The sequence below is a fragment of the Myxine glutinosa genome, chromosome 7, assembly GCF_964187855.1.
Source record: "Myxine glutinosa chromosome 7, kmMyxGlut1.1, whole genome shotgun sequence".
NCBI classification, from domain to species: Eukaryota; Metazoa; Chordata; class Myxini; order Myxiniformes; family Myxinidae; genus Myxine; species Myxine glutinosa.
The window spans coordinates 170,577,717-170,590,720 of record NC_136267.1 but is presented as its reverse complement, the minus strand read 5'-3'; the positions used below and the strand labels follow the sequence as shown (position 1 = coordinate 170,590,720).

The 13,004-nt window shown below is 39.3% G+C and overlaps 1 protein-coding gene across 4 annotated transcripts in view; it reads left to right on the top strand.

Moving 5' to 3' along the window:
* Positions 1–13,004, top strand: part of LOC137431828 (receptor tyrosine-protein kinase erbB-4) — a 199,243-nt gene that overhangs the window by 32,771 nt on the left and 153,468 nt on the right. The gene's annotated exons all lie outside the window — the stretch shown is intronic.

The following is a 13,004-nucleotide window of genomic DNA, read 5'->3' as shown; positions in this document are numbered from 1 at the left end:
TATGTATATATATATATATATATATATATATGTATGTATATATATATATATATATATATGTATGTATATATATATATATATATATATATATATATATATATATATATATATATATATATATATATATATATATATGTATATATATATATATATATATATATATGTATATATATATATGTATATATATATATGTATATATATATATGTATATATATATATATATATGTATATATATATATGTATATATATATATATATGTATATATATTATATATATGTATATATATATATATATATAGTATATATATATATATATATATATATATATATATATACATACATACATACATACTAGCTTGGCTCGCCTCGCTGCGCTCGCCTCACCACGCGTCGTTACTTAGGAACGGGCTTATATTAGCTGAGTATAATGACTGTACCTGAGTTGTGTTGTCATGATTTACACCAATCATATACAAACAATTATTTTGCACAAATTTATATTGTAGTGTTTGTGATATTACATTTTTATGACCAATTTAGGTTGAAGATTTAAGTTGAAACAGAAAACAATTAAAAAAAGAACCCCTCACCACATACATAGGGGCAGGTGCAGACTGGAAGTTTGGGGCGATTTCACCTCACCACCACATAATTTAAAACACCTCACCACCACAACATTTTAAACACCTCACCACCACACAATTTTAAACAACTCACCACCACACAATTTAAAACAACTCACCACCACATAATTTAAAACACCTCACCACCACATAATTTAAAACACCTCACCACTACATAATTTAAAACACCTCACCACCACATAATTTAAAACACCTCACCACCACATAGCTTAAAACACCTCACCACCAAGTATTTTAAAACACCTCACCACCATGTAATTCAAAACACCTCACCAACATGTAATTTAAAACACCTCACCCCCACATAATTTAAAACACCTCACCCCCACGTAATTTAAACACCTCACCACCAAGTAATTTAAAACACCTCACCACCACGTAATTCAAAAAACCTCACCACCATGCCATTCAAAACACCTCACCATCAAGTAATTCAAAACACCTCACCACCACATAATTCAAAACACCTCACCCTCACGTAATTTAAAACATCTCACCCCCACCTAATTTAAAACACCTCACCACCATGTAATTCAAAACACCTCACCACCATGTAATTCAAAACACCTCACCACCACGTAATTCAAAACACCTCACCACCACGTCATTTAAAAACTCCTCACCACCACGTAATTCAAAACACCTCACGACCACGTTATTCAAAACAACTCACCACCACGTCATTTAAAAACACCTCACGACCACGTAATTCAAAACACCTCACCACCACGTAATTCAGAACACCTCACCATCAAGTAATTCAAAACACCTCACCACCACGTAATTCAAAACAACTCACCACAACATCATTATAAACACCTCACCTTCATGTAATTATAAATACCTCACCACCACGTGATTTAAAAACACCTCACCACGTGATTCAAAACCACCACCATGTTATTAAAAACACTTCACAACCACGGAAACAAAAGTTTCAGGGAGTCGTTAAGTGACAACACAGACGCTGCCCAGATGTGTAGATATATATATAGAGTCACGTGAAAAAGTAAGTACATCCCATGTAAAGTTTTGACTTTTTCAACATATTTCAACATACAGCTATTTGATCTTCATTTCAACAATATTGATAGATAAAGGTGATATAATATAACAAATATCATGAAACATTCACATTTTGTAGTCCATTGTATAATTTAAATAAACATAAATGCAAATTTCGCATGTGGAAAAAGTAAGCACACCCCTATATTTATCACTACTTCAAATACCTAAAATTAGAATCAGGTGCACCAGCTCAGGTGGTGCATATATACTGTGTATATATATATATATATATATATATATATATATATATATATATATATATATATATATATATATATATATATATACATATATATATATATATATATATATATATATATATATATATATATATATATTTATACACTCGTATATGTGTTTATCATAAAATAATTTGAGAATTCCTTGGAAAGACAGAACAGGTCAAAATATGTTTTTAATGACCAATCCCCAATTTCCCTGCACCCACTTCTGACATTCCTTTATTTTCCCCTATTCCAAGTCATTTTTCTATGTGACTTGCAAATCTGCCTTCTCTACCACCTGCCTTAAATACCTCCTTACCTCGCAACCTTAAATGTCAAACCTTAATGAAAGGTTTTTGAAATTTCAGATCAACTAAATCTGCTGCACCACTATTATTCACCAAGCTCATGGTATCCTCAAATACTCCAGGTCTTTATCTAAGCATGGTATAACGTACGGTATGGTTATTGATATCCTCCTGTTCACTCATTAATTTCCATCGTTGTAATAGCGATAATCATGTTGGTCTTAATGCACTGCAGCTATCAGCAATAGCCCCGGTGTTTATAGAAAGCCGAGACGGTAAGGATAATTGTGAGGCTGTTTGTGGGTTTTTCCGGAATGAAGAATGGTGATTGTGTTCTGACTTGTCCAGAAAAGAATGCGTTGCAGCTACCTGTAGTGCTCGTATGATGTCATCGCCCGCACCTTACTTTTATAGTTGCAATGAACAAAGTACACCAATCTCCCCAAAAGAGTCGTACTATTGTATTTGTTTTGTTGCGGGTCTGCCCATAATTAGTTTATCACACTAAATGCAAAGATTATTTACATCACAAAATCACAAAAAGGCTGACAGGCAATACTTCTCTATTGTATTTGTTTTGTTGCGGGTCTGCCCATAATTAGTTTATCACACTAAATGCAAAGATTATTTACATCACAAAATCACAAAAAGGCTGACAGGCAATACTTCTCAATTATATATGTATATGTATTGTATATATGTATATGTATATATGTACATGTATATGTATATAATTATGTACATGTATATGTATATGTATATATGTACATGTATATGTATATATGTACATGTATATGTACATGTATATGTACATGTATATGTATATATATATATGTATATATATATATATATATATATATATATATATATATATATATATATATATATATATATATATATATATATATATATATATATATATAGTCACGTGAAAAAGTAAGTATAGTCAGGTTCACTATGTTTTTTCGTTCAAAATCATGGTAGATTAGCAAACCTATACATTTTTGGAAACGTTATTGCATCGAAAATCTGAAAATCGATGTTTGCATTTGCGTTGATACCTGTATGGCCGCCATTTTGGATTTTCAAAATGGCCGCCATAAAAATACATATTTTGCTCTATTGCTGCCTCTAATTACCCAAAAAACTTTTAAAAATATACTAAGCCTATGTTTTCAGGTACAAGGAATCCATTGGTGACATAATCAGACTTCTGACTGTAACAGTTCTTTCTTTTTTCAGGAAATATGCATCCAGGGAGCAGCCATTGATAAAAAAAAAATTCCGTTAATATATTTATTTTACATATTAACTATCTTGGTGGAGGTGTTTATGGTGGTTGTTCTTCTTGTGTATTTTCAGTGCATAACTCATCATGAGTGAAGATCCTGATGGAAGCAAGTTGTCTTTGGGCACATCCAAGGAGTCTGTAGACTGGAAACTGTGCATCATTTGCCAGGAGAAAAACACTAACAAAGGGACAGTTGTTCTAAATCTCAGGACAGAATCCTACCAGAAGTTACTGGACATAGTGGCCGACAGAGCCAGCCTACAGGATGGAGACTATGTTGCTATCCAAAGACGTCTCCAGGACTGCACAAAACAAACGATGCTCGAAGCGAAAACAACGTGGCATCGAAGCTGCTATTCTAACACCACTAATCAGATAACCTTGCAGCGCGCCAGGGAACGCTTTGAACATTCCATGTCCACAGGAAGGTATGCTGTCAAAAAACGTGGCCATAAGAGAACAAGCTCAGAAATGGAAGCAAACACACCAACCACATCAACGACATTCACACGATCTGCAACAGAACCTTTGTCGAAAGATCAATGTTTCTTCTGTCAAGTGGATGACGGCCAGCGTCTCTTCACTGTCCGAACCGGAAACTCTGGGAATGCACTTAGGCAAGCGATACAAATTACCCAAGACCCGGTGCTGATGACAAGGTTAAACAATGCAATCTCACCAAGTGATGCCCATGCAATCGATGTGAGATACCACAAGCTGTGCTGGACGAATCATGTGTTTCGTGTCCTCGGGGATGATGTCAGAAACCAAGCCAGGCCCACGACGGCAGACCTACCAATGCAGATGCCATGCTTGATTGAGTTGATCAATATTGTAGACATTCAAACTAAAAAAAAAGCGTATCTTCCTATGGATGACATTGAGACAACATACATCTCGATGCTGGGAGGTAGTGATGAGGCAGAGAAGCACACACCGACGTTGACCCGACAATGGCTGAAGGACAAGATGCTCTCAGAGTTGCCAAGTGTAACGTCTGTGAGACAGAAAGACAGACGGAAGCCTTCTGTTCTTTTTTGCCCTGAAGCCTGCGAGGAAGATATGGTCCACACGTCTATGATGCAAGACCATGCAAGTGAAATGGATAACGCAAAGATGCTCTACAAAACAGCTAAGCTAATACGCAGACGCATTACAGACTTCACTGAGGAGAAGAAGCAGATCGATACAGTCACAGTAGCAAGCACAAAAGAAGATGTTCCAACTGAGTTGTACAGCCTGATACGATGGATTTTGGTAGGACCCGAAGAAGAGCTACAGACAGAGATGAGGAGCAGGACAGTCGACCGATCAGCACTGACCATAAGTCAGAACATAATGTATGCTTTCAAGACCCGAAGGCAGGTGCAACACAAACCCAAGCAAGCACTGGACACATTCCGGACACAGTGTGTACGAGAAAATCCACAGGTTCTAGGGTTGGCACTTAGTGTTCACCATGACACCAGAAACAAGAAGTTGGTGCACCTCCTCCACGCACAGAACTATTGTGTACCTTATGGCCGTGCCCTGCTCCTGGAAACATCAATTGCCAATGCTGTTGTAGAAAATACAAGAGAGTTCAATTGCCTGTATGTACCACCGTTCCTCAAGAAAGGGTCGTTTGTGTTCTTTGCTATTGACAACACTGACTTTGCAGAGGACACAGCTGATGGGAAAGGAACCACACATGGGACAATCACTGCTGTGTATCAAAAGGCAAATGCTACTGGAGAAACCATCGCACCCAGCCTGAAACTTCGTGAGGCAAAGAACCTATCGGTTCTTCCATATCATGTTCCCATCAAGCCATGCAGCAAACCAAAGCCTGGGCCAGACAGGAGAGCGAACGAGTTTGAGGTCGACAACACAGGTGTTCCTGCATCATATGAACTGATCACCCTAGTTTGGGTCATAGCTTCTGCTCTTTCTAGAGCAAAGGAGAATGGAGAACCGAGCCAAATCCCAGGTTGGGCAGGATTCAAATCACTAGTGTCAGTTGGCCAATCTCTGACCCAAGTTGGTGCACTACCACTGCTGCCAGAAGTTGCACACGAGTGGTCTACGATGCTGACTGTGATCCTGCAAGTGTCCGAATTGAAGACGTTGGTCGTTGGTGAAGAATTCCCAACAGTGATTACATTCGACATGGCCTTGTACGAGAAGGCAGTGCAGGTGCTGGATGCAAGACTTGATCTGAAAGGAGCAGTTGTCCCCAGACTGGGTGAGTTACATACTGTGATGGCTGCGCTGAGAGCTCGAGGAACCTCCATAGAAAACTCCGGGATAGATGATGCATGGATTGAGGCTGATGTATACGGCTCTGCCACAACGAGACAGATCCGCAAGTGCGCCCACTACAAGAGAACCCTTCGGGCACACATCCATACTTACATGGCTCTATATGAACTTGTCCTGGAACAATTCTTCACAGAGAAGCCCAACCTTAAAGCCATCTGCTTGAAACCAGCAGATCAGGTCCACGAAGCTTGTGCAAAATCAGCAGCTGACAGAAGCACGAGTCCAGAAATCGTGACTATGGCCAAGGTCGAGCTACTGCACACACTCACCAACGAAGATGTCATTCAACAGCTGAAAACGTGGGAAGCACAGAAATCTTCAAACGCGATGTTCAAGTCCTTGATGAACTACATCCATCGAGTTGAAAACATCTTGTACTTTGTCGAGGCATCCAGGAGTTCAGATCTCGTTCTCCACCTGCAAGCAGGGGAGGCACTAACCAAGCTATTCTTTGCCATGGATCGAATAAAATACAAGCGTCTCTGGCCACGGTACATCGTAGACATGCATGAGTTGAAGACAAGTCATCCAAGAACCTGGCGTGAACTTCAAGACGGGAACATATCTGTCACCAAGAGTGTCATCCCATTTGTCTCTATTGGAGCAGATCACGCATGCGAACAACTCAACAGGATGATGAAGATCCACTCTGGGTTAATTGGCATTTCCAATAATGCCAACGCTCATCAACAGTTCTTCTTGGCCACACCAGAGATGTCACGTCTTTCAGGAGAATTCAAAGAGCAATTCGATGTTGCTGTCGACAAGCCACAAGAGCATCATCATTTACAACCAAGTGCCGTCAAGAAAGAGCATGAAAACGTTGACCGGATAAAGGCTGCCATACTGAGTCATGGCAATCCATTCGCTGCTGAAGGTGACCAGCTCTACAACTTCATCACACAGGCATATGTTCCACAAGAGTATGTCCCACAGATTCTGAATATCGACGACACCGGCCAGAAGCTCTATGTGGATTACGTTGCAGAACGCATCAATGGAGATGTCAGTTTGTGGGCACCAGTCAAGAAGCAGAATAACAAAATGTACATGTCAGGAAACAAAAAGCAAACAGTCAAGATCCGTGACCAGTCAGTCGATCTGAAAGAAACGAAAGACCTGTATGGTCGGTTGACGGTACTAGCCACATCAAGCCGTGACATCGATCAGAAGAATGCGATTGGGAACTATGAGTTCACTCTTACCCCCAGAGCACTGTTTGCACCTGATGGCTCGATCCTTCCATGCAGTGATAAGTCAAAGCTGATCCATAGCCTCGAGAACTTCAGTAAAACGAATGAAAATCATACTGATGCACAAGCAGCAGAATCAACAGAACAGACTGATGATATTGCCGATGCAGTAACTCCATTTCCAGGACCATCTACGAGTCAGAGAATCGCTGTTGTTGATGGAATGGTGCTCGTCCAGAAGATGACAACGAAACCAGCGACAATCACCACAGTCAAAGATCTCGGCCAGCATTTCAATGACCGCCTCATGACCTTGACAGCAGGATCCGATGAGATTATCCTGGTCTTCGACACATACAAGGCAGACTCCTTAAAACAAAAAACCAGAGAAAAACGACGACAAGGCAAAGACCCTGTTCAATACCAGATTCAGATTGCGGATGATACAAACATCAAACATCTACCAATGGGCCGCTTCCTGTCTCATGAAAAGACCAAAGCTGATCTAACAGTGTACCTTGCTGAGGCAACACTCAAGTATAATGCAAACTCTCCAAAGTTAATCATCACGTCAGCAGCAGACCACACTAGAAGCAACCGGAGCATGCAGTTTGACCCAAACAACCATGAGGAAGCTGACACACTGATGATCAGCTTAGCAGCGGCAGCATCACAACGTTGTCCCGAAGCACAGTTAGTCTTCTTCACCTCGGATACAGACGTCCTGGTTCTAGCTATTGCAGCCTATGACAAGCTCTGCAAAAACACATCGATGACGATGGTATCAGGAACCGTGGAGGTAGGGCCAATGTGGAGAGCGCTAGGAAGAGAAAAGGCAACAGCATTACCTATATTCCACGCATTTACTGGAGCAGACAATGTTGGTCGATTCTCAGGAGTGGGTAAAACGAAGTGGTTTCAACACTACATCAAGGCTGAAAGGGACGTAGTCAGAGCACTGATGAAACTACCGGAGGATGGTGACCTAACGCATGAGGTATTAGAAACATTGGCCAGCTTTGTATGCTTAGCGTATTGCCCAAAAGGTATTCAGATCGCAAGTATTCCTGACCTAAGATGGCATCTGTTTTGTAAACATCTGGCAGACAGTAACAAGTTGCCTCCAACAACTGGTGCACTTGAGGAGCACATTGAACGTGTGCGAGTACAGAGTAGAGTTTGGTGCCAAGCCACTGTCATGTGGCAACAGCTGTTTGACCCACTCAAACATGGCTACCATCAGGACGAGAAAGGCCATATACTCCCTATCACCACCAAGGTTCTACCAGCTCCACAGGCCATTGTCGAGTTAGTCAGATGTCAATGTAAAGCCAATTGCTCAACCCAGCAGTGCTCATGCAGAAGAAATGACTTAACTTGCACCGACCTTTGCTTGTGTGGAATGGACTGTGAAAACGATGCGGACTATATTGTCGGATACGACACACAGGACAGTGATGACGAACTCTAAATGGCATATTCTGTAATCGTGTATGTTTGATGCCATTGACTGCCTGTGTATATTTTGTCATTGACTGCCTGTGTAGATGTGAAGTTATACTGACTGCATGTGTATATATGATTTTGCTGACTGCCTGTGTATGTTTGGTGATATGAATTATTGTGACACATTTTGATGTTATTAACTGCCTGTATAAAATGATAACATGTATTTGATTATGCAACTTATCGCGAATATAAAGACGGTATTTTGCAATTCAAAACCTTTGATTCGTGTCTTACCATTCCCCATAGCACTAATTTGATACTTTCATTTGATTCCTTGTCCCTGAAAATATAGGTTTAGTATATTTTTAAAAGTTTGTAGGGTAATTAGAGGCAGAAATAGAACAAAATATGTATTTTACAGTGGCCATTTTGAAAATCCAAAATGGCCGCCATACAGGTATCTCTCCAAATGTAAACATTGATTTTTGTTTCCTTATGCTATAGCCTTTCCAAAAATGTATAGGTTTGCTAATCTACCATGATTTTGAACGAAATATAATTTATTGACAAAGTGAACCTGACTAGTACACCCCATGTAAAGTTTTGACTTTTTCAACATATTTCAACATACAGCTATTTGATCTTCATTTCAACAATATTGACAGATAAAGGTGATATAATATAACAAATATCATGGAGCATTTACATTTTGTGGTCCATTGTATAATTTAAATAAACATAAATGCAAATTTCGCATGTGGAAAAAGTAAGTACACCCCTACATTTATCACTACTTCAAATACCTAAAATTAGAATCAGGTGCACCAGCTCAGGTGCAAATGATTAGAACATCGTTCGAGAGGATCTTGGAGGAACCTGTCTTATTTAAACCTCAGACATTTAGTTTGGTTTGCTCTTTGTTGTTGAAGTGTGTGGCGTCACCATGCCTAGATCAAAAGAGCTCTCTGAGGCCTACAGAAAGAAGATTATGGATGCCCACGAGTCTGGAAAGGGATTTAAAAAGATCTCCAAACAATTTTAAATCAATCATTCGACTGTCAGGAAGATCATCTACAAGTGGAGAAGATTCCAAACAACTGCCAACTTGTTCAGGCCAGGCCACCCCAGCAAGTTCAGCCCGAGAGCAGACCGCAAGGTGCTGAAAGAAGTCTCTAAGAACCCAAGAATGTCATCACGGGACCTACAGGTAGCTCTTGCCACTGTTAATGTCAACGTGCATGAGTCCACCATTAGATAGAGGCTGCACAAATTTGATCTACATGGGAGGTGTGCCAGGAGGAAACCTTTGCTGTCCAGAAAGAACATCAGAGCAAGACTAAAGTTTGCCAATGAACACCTAGGCAAAGACCAGCACTTCTGGAACAATGTGCTCTGGACAGATTAGTCAAAGGTAGAGCTATTTGGCCACAGTACCAGAAGACATGTTTGGTGAAAACCAAAGACACCATTTGACCACAAGAACCTGATACCCACTGTAAAGCATGGTGGTGGAAATATTATGGTTTGGGGCAGCTTTGCTGCATCAGGGCCTGGGCAGCTCACCATCATAGAATCCACTATGAATTCTTCATTGTACCAGAGGGTGCTTTGGATAATGTGAGGCCATCTGTCGGAAAGTTGAAGCTCAACCGAAGGTGGACCTTGCAACACGACAATGACCCTAAACATACCAGTAAATCCACCAAGGAATGGCTGAAAAGAAAGAAATGGGTGGTTCTAGAATGACCAAGTCAAAGCCTGGATCTAAATCCCATCGAGATGTTGTGGGGGGATTTGAAACGAGCTGTGCATGCAAGAAACCCCTCAAACATCGCACAGCTGAAAGAATTCTGCATGGAGGAGTGGGCAAAATTTCTCCCAGTCGATGTCAGAGACTGGTAGACAGTTATAAGAAATGCCGACTTGAGGTTGTTTCTGCCAAAGGGGGCAATACCACCTATTAGAGCCAAGGGTGTACTTACTTTTTCCACATGCGTAATTTGCATTTATGTTTATTTAAATTATACAATGGACTACAAAATGCAAATGTTTCATGATATTTGTTTTATTATATCACCTTTATCTATCAATATTGTTGAAATGAAGATCAAATAGCCGTATGTTGAAATATGTTGAAAAAGTCAAAACTTTACAAAACTTTACTTACTTTTTCACATGACTGTATATATATATATATATATATATATATATATATATATATACTAGCTTGGCTCAGCTCGCGTGTCGATACTGAGGAACGGGCTTATTTTAACTGAGGCTAATGACTGTACCTGAGTTGCTGTGTTGTCATGATTTTCACCAATCATAATACAAACAATTACTTTGCACAAATGTATTTGTTGTGTTTGTGATATTCCATTTTTATAGGCAATTTAGGTTGAAGATTTAGGTTGAATGTTTTTTTTTCAAGAAAGAACCCCTCTGCACATACATAGGGGAGGGGTAGGTGCAGACTGGAAGTTTGGGACGATTACACCTCACCACCACGTAATTCAAAACACCTCACCACCAAGTAATTCAAAACACCTCACCACCAAGTAATTCAAAACACCTCACCACCACGTAATTCAAAACACCTCACCACCACGTAATTCAAAACACCTCACCACCAAGTAATTCAAAACACCTCACCACCAAGTAATTCAAAACACCTCACCACCACGTAATTCAAAACACCTCACCACCAAGTAATTCAAAACACCTCACCACCACGTAATTCAAAACACCTCACCACAACGTAATTCAAAACACCTCACCACCAAGTAATTTAAGACACCTCACAGCCATAAAACACGTAATAACAACACCTCACCACCACGAAATTAAAAACACCTCACCACCACGAAATTGAAAACACCTCACAGCCATCAAACACGTAATAAAAACACCTCACAGCCATAAAACACGTAATAAAAACACCTCACCACCACGAAATTAAAAACACCTCACAGCCATAAAACACGTAATAAAAACACCTCACCACCACGAAATTAAAAACACCTCACAGCCATAAAACATGTAATAAAAACACCTCACAGCCACGAAATTAAAAACACCTCACAGCCATAAAACACGTAATAAAAACACCTCACCACCACGAAATTAAAAACACCTCACAGCCATAAAACATGTAATTCTAAACACCTCACCACCACATAGTTAAAAACACCTCACCACCACGTAATTATAAATACCTCACCACCAATTAATTCAAAACACCTCACCACCATGTGATTTAAAAACACCTCACCATCACGTCATTTAAAAACACCTCACCACCACATAATTCAAAATACCTCACCACCACGTGATTCAAAACAACCACAACGTTATTAAAAACACTTCACAACCACGGAAACAAAAGTTTGAGGGAGTCGTTAAGTGACAACACAGACACTGCCCAGATGTGTCGATATATAGATAAATGACTGTACCCGAGTTGCCCTTTTGTCATGGTTTAAACCAATCATAATTCAAACAATTATTTTGCACAAATGTATTTGTAATATACGTGATATCACATTTTATGAACAATTGAAGTTGAAAAAAAAAGAATTCCCAAAAAGATTCCAAAAAAAAAAAAAAATTAGGAAAATTTTTCAAAACAAATACCCTTAGGATATACCGACGGGAGAGATATGTGCATTCCAGAAGTTTGGTACGATTTCACAAAAGTTTGAGAAAGTAGTTCAGTGACAACACAACACAACACAGGACACACGCTGCACAGATAATATATATATATAGATATATACCACGGGGAATATATATATGTCAGGTCAGATATATATATATGTGTGCATATGTCTATGTATGTATATGTCTATGTATATATATGTATATGTGTATATTTGTATATTTATATATGTATATGTCTATAATATCATGTAAGGTTGCGTGAGGCCGCTGATTATGCTTTGGCTTGTACACGTGTCCAAGCTGTGGTCTGTGTCGTAGTTGCAGGACAAGTTCTGATCTGATACCTGCCTGTTTCGCAACTTTCCCTGAACAATAACATTTCTGATTTCCTCGTATGGCATAAATCCTGACATACAATCCTTGTATATAATGGTCAACATACCATGGGGAATGAAAAGGTTCCCAACATGACACTCAGATGAACCATATAGTCCCACAATAAAGATTGTTGCAGTGACACGTCTGTCACACTTACCTTCACTGAGACGTAAACGCGTTCGCTCATGTTTGACACTTGGATGATAAATGTCGAATCCATTGTGGAAACTTGTCACAACGCAATTCATAAATCGAGCGGAGTTTGACAATGCCATTGTGGCTTTAGAGTCGTGTGGTCAGTACGTCTTTGCATTTCAATTTGCTTCCTGAAATAAAATTTGGGAGGATTGCTTGAAATTATGGATGTGTGGACAAATGCACATCTCTGACCTCCGGCTTCAAAAACCTCAAAAAATCTTCATGAAAACTTGATTTCTTATATATATTTTTAAACCAATTTTTTTTTTTGCACCTTTATTCAAATTTTGA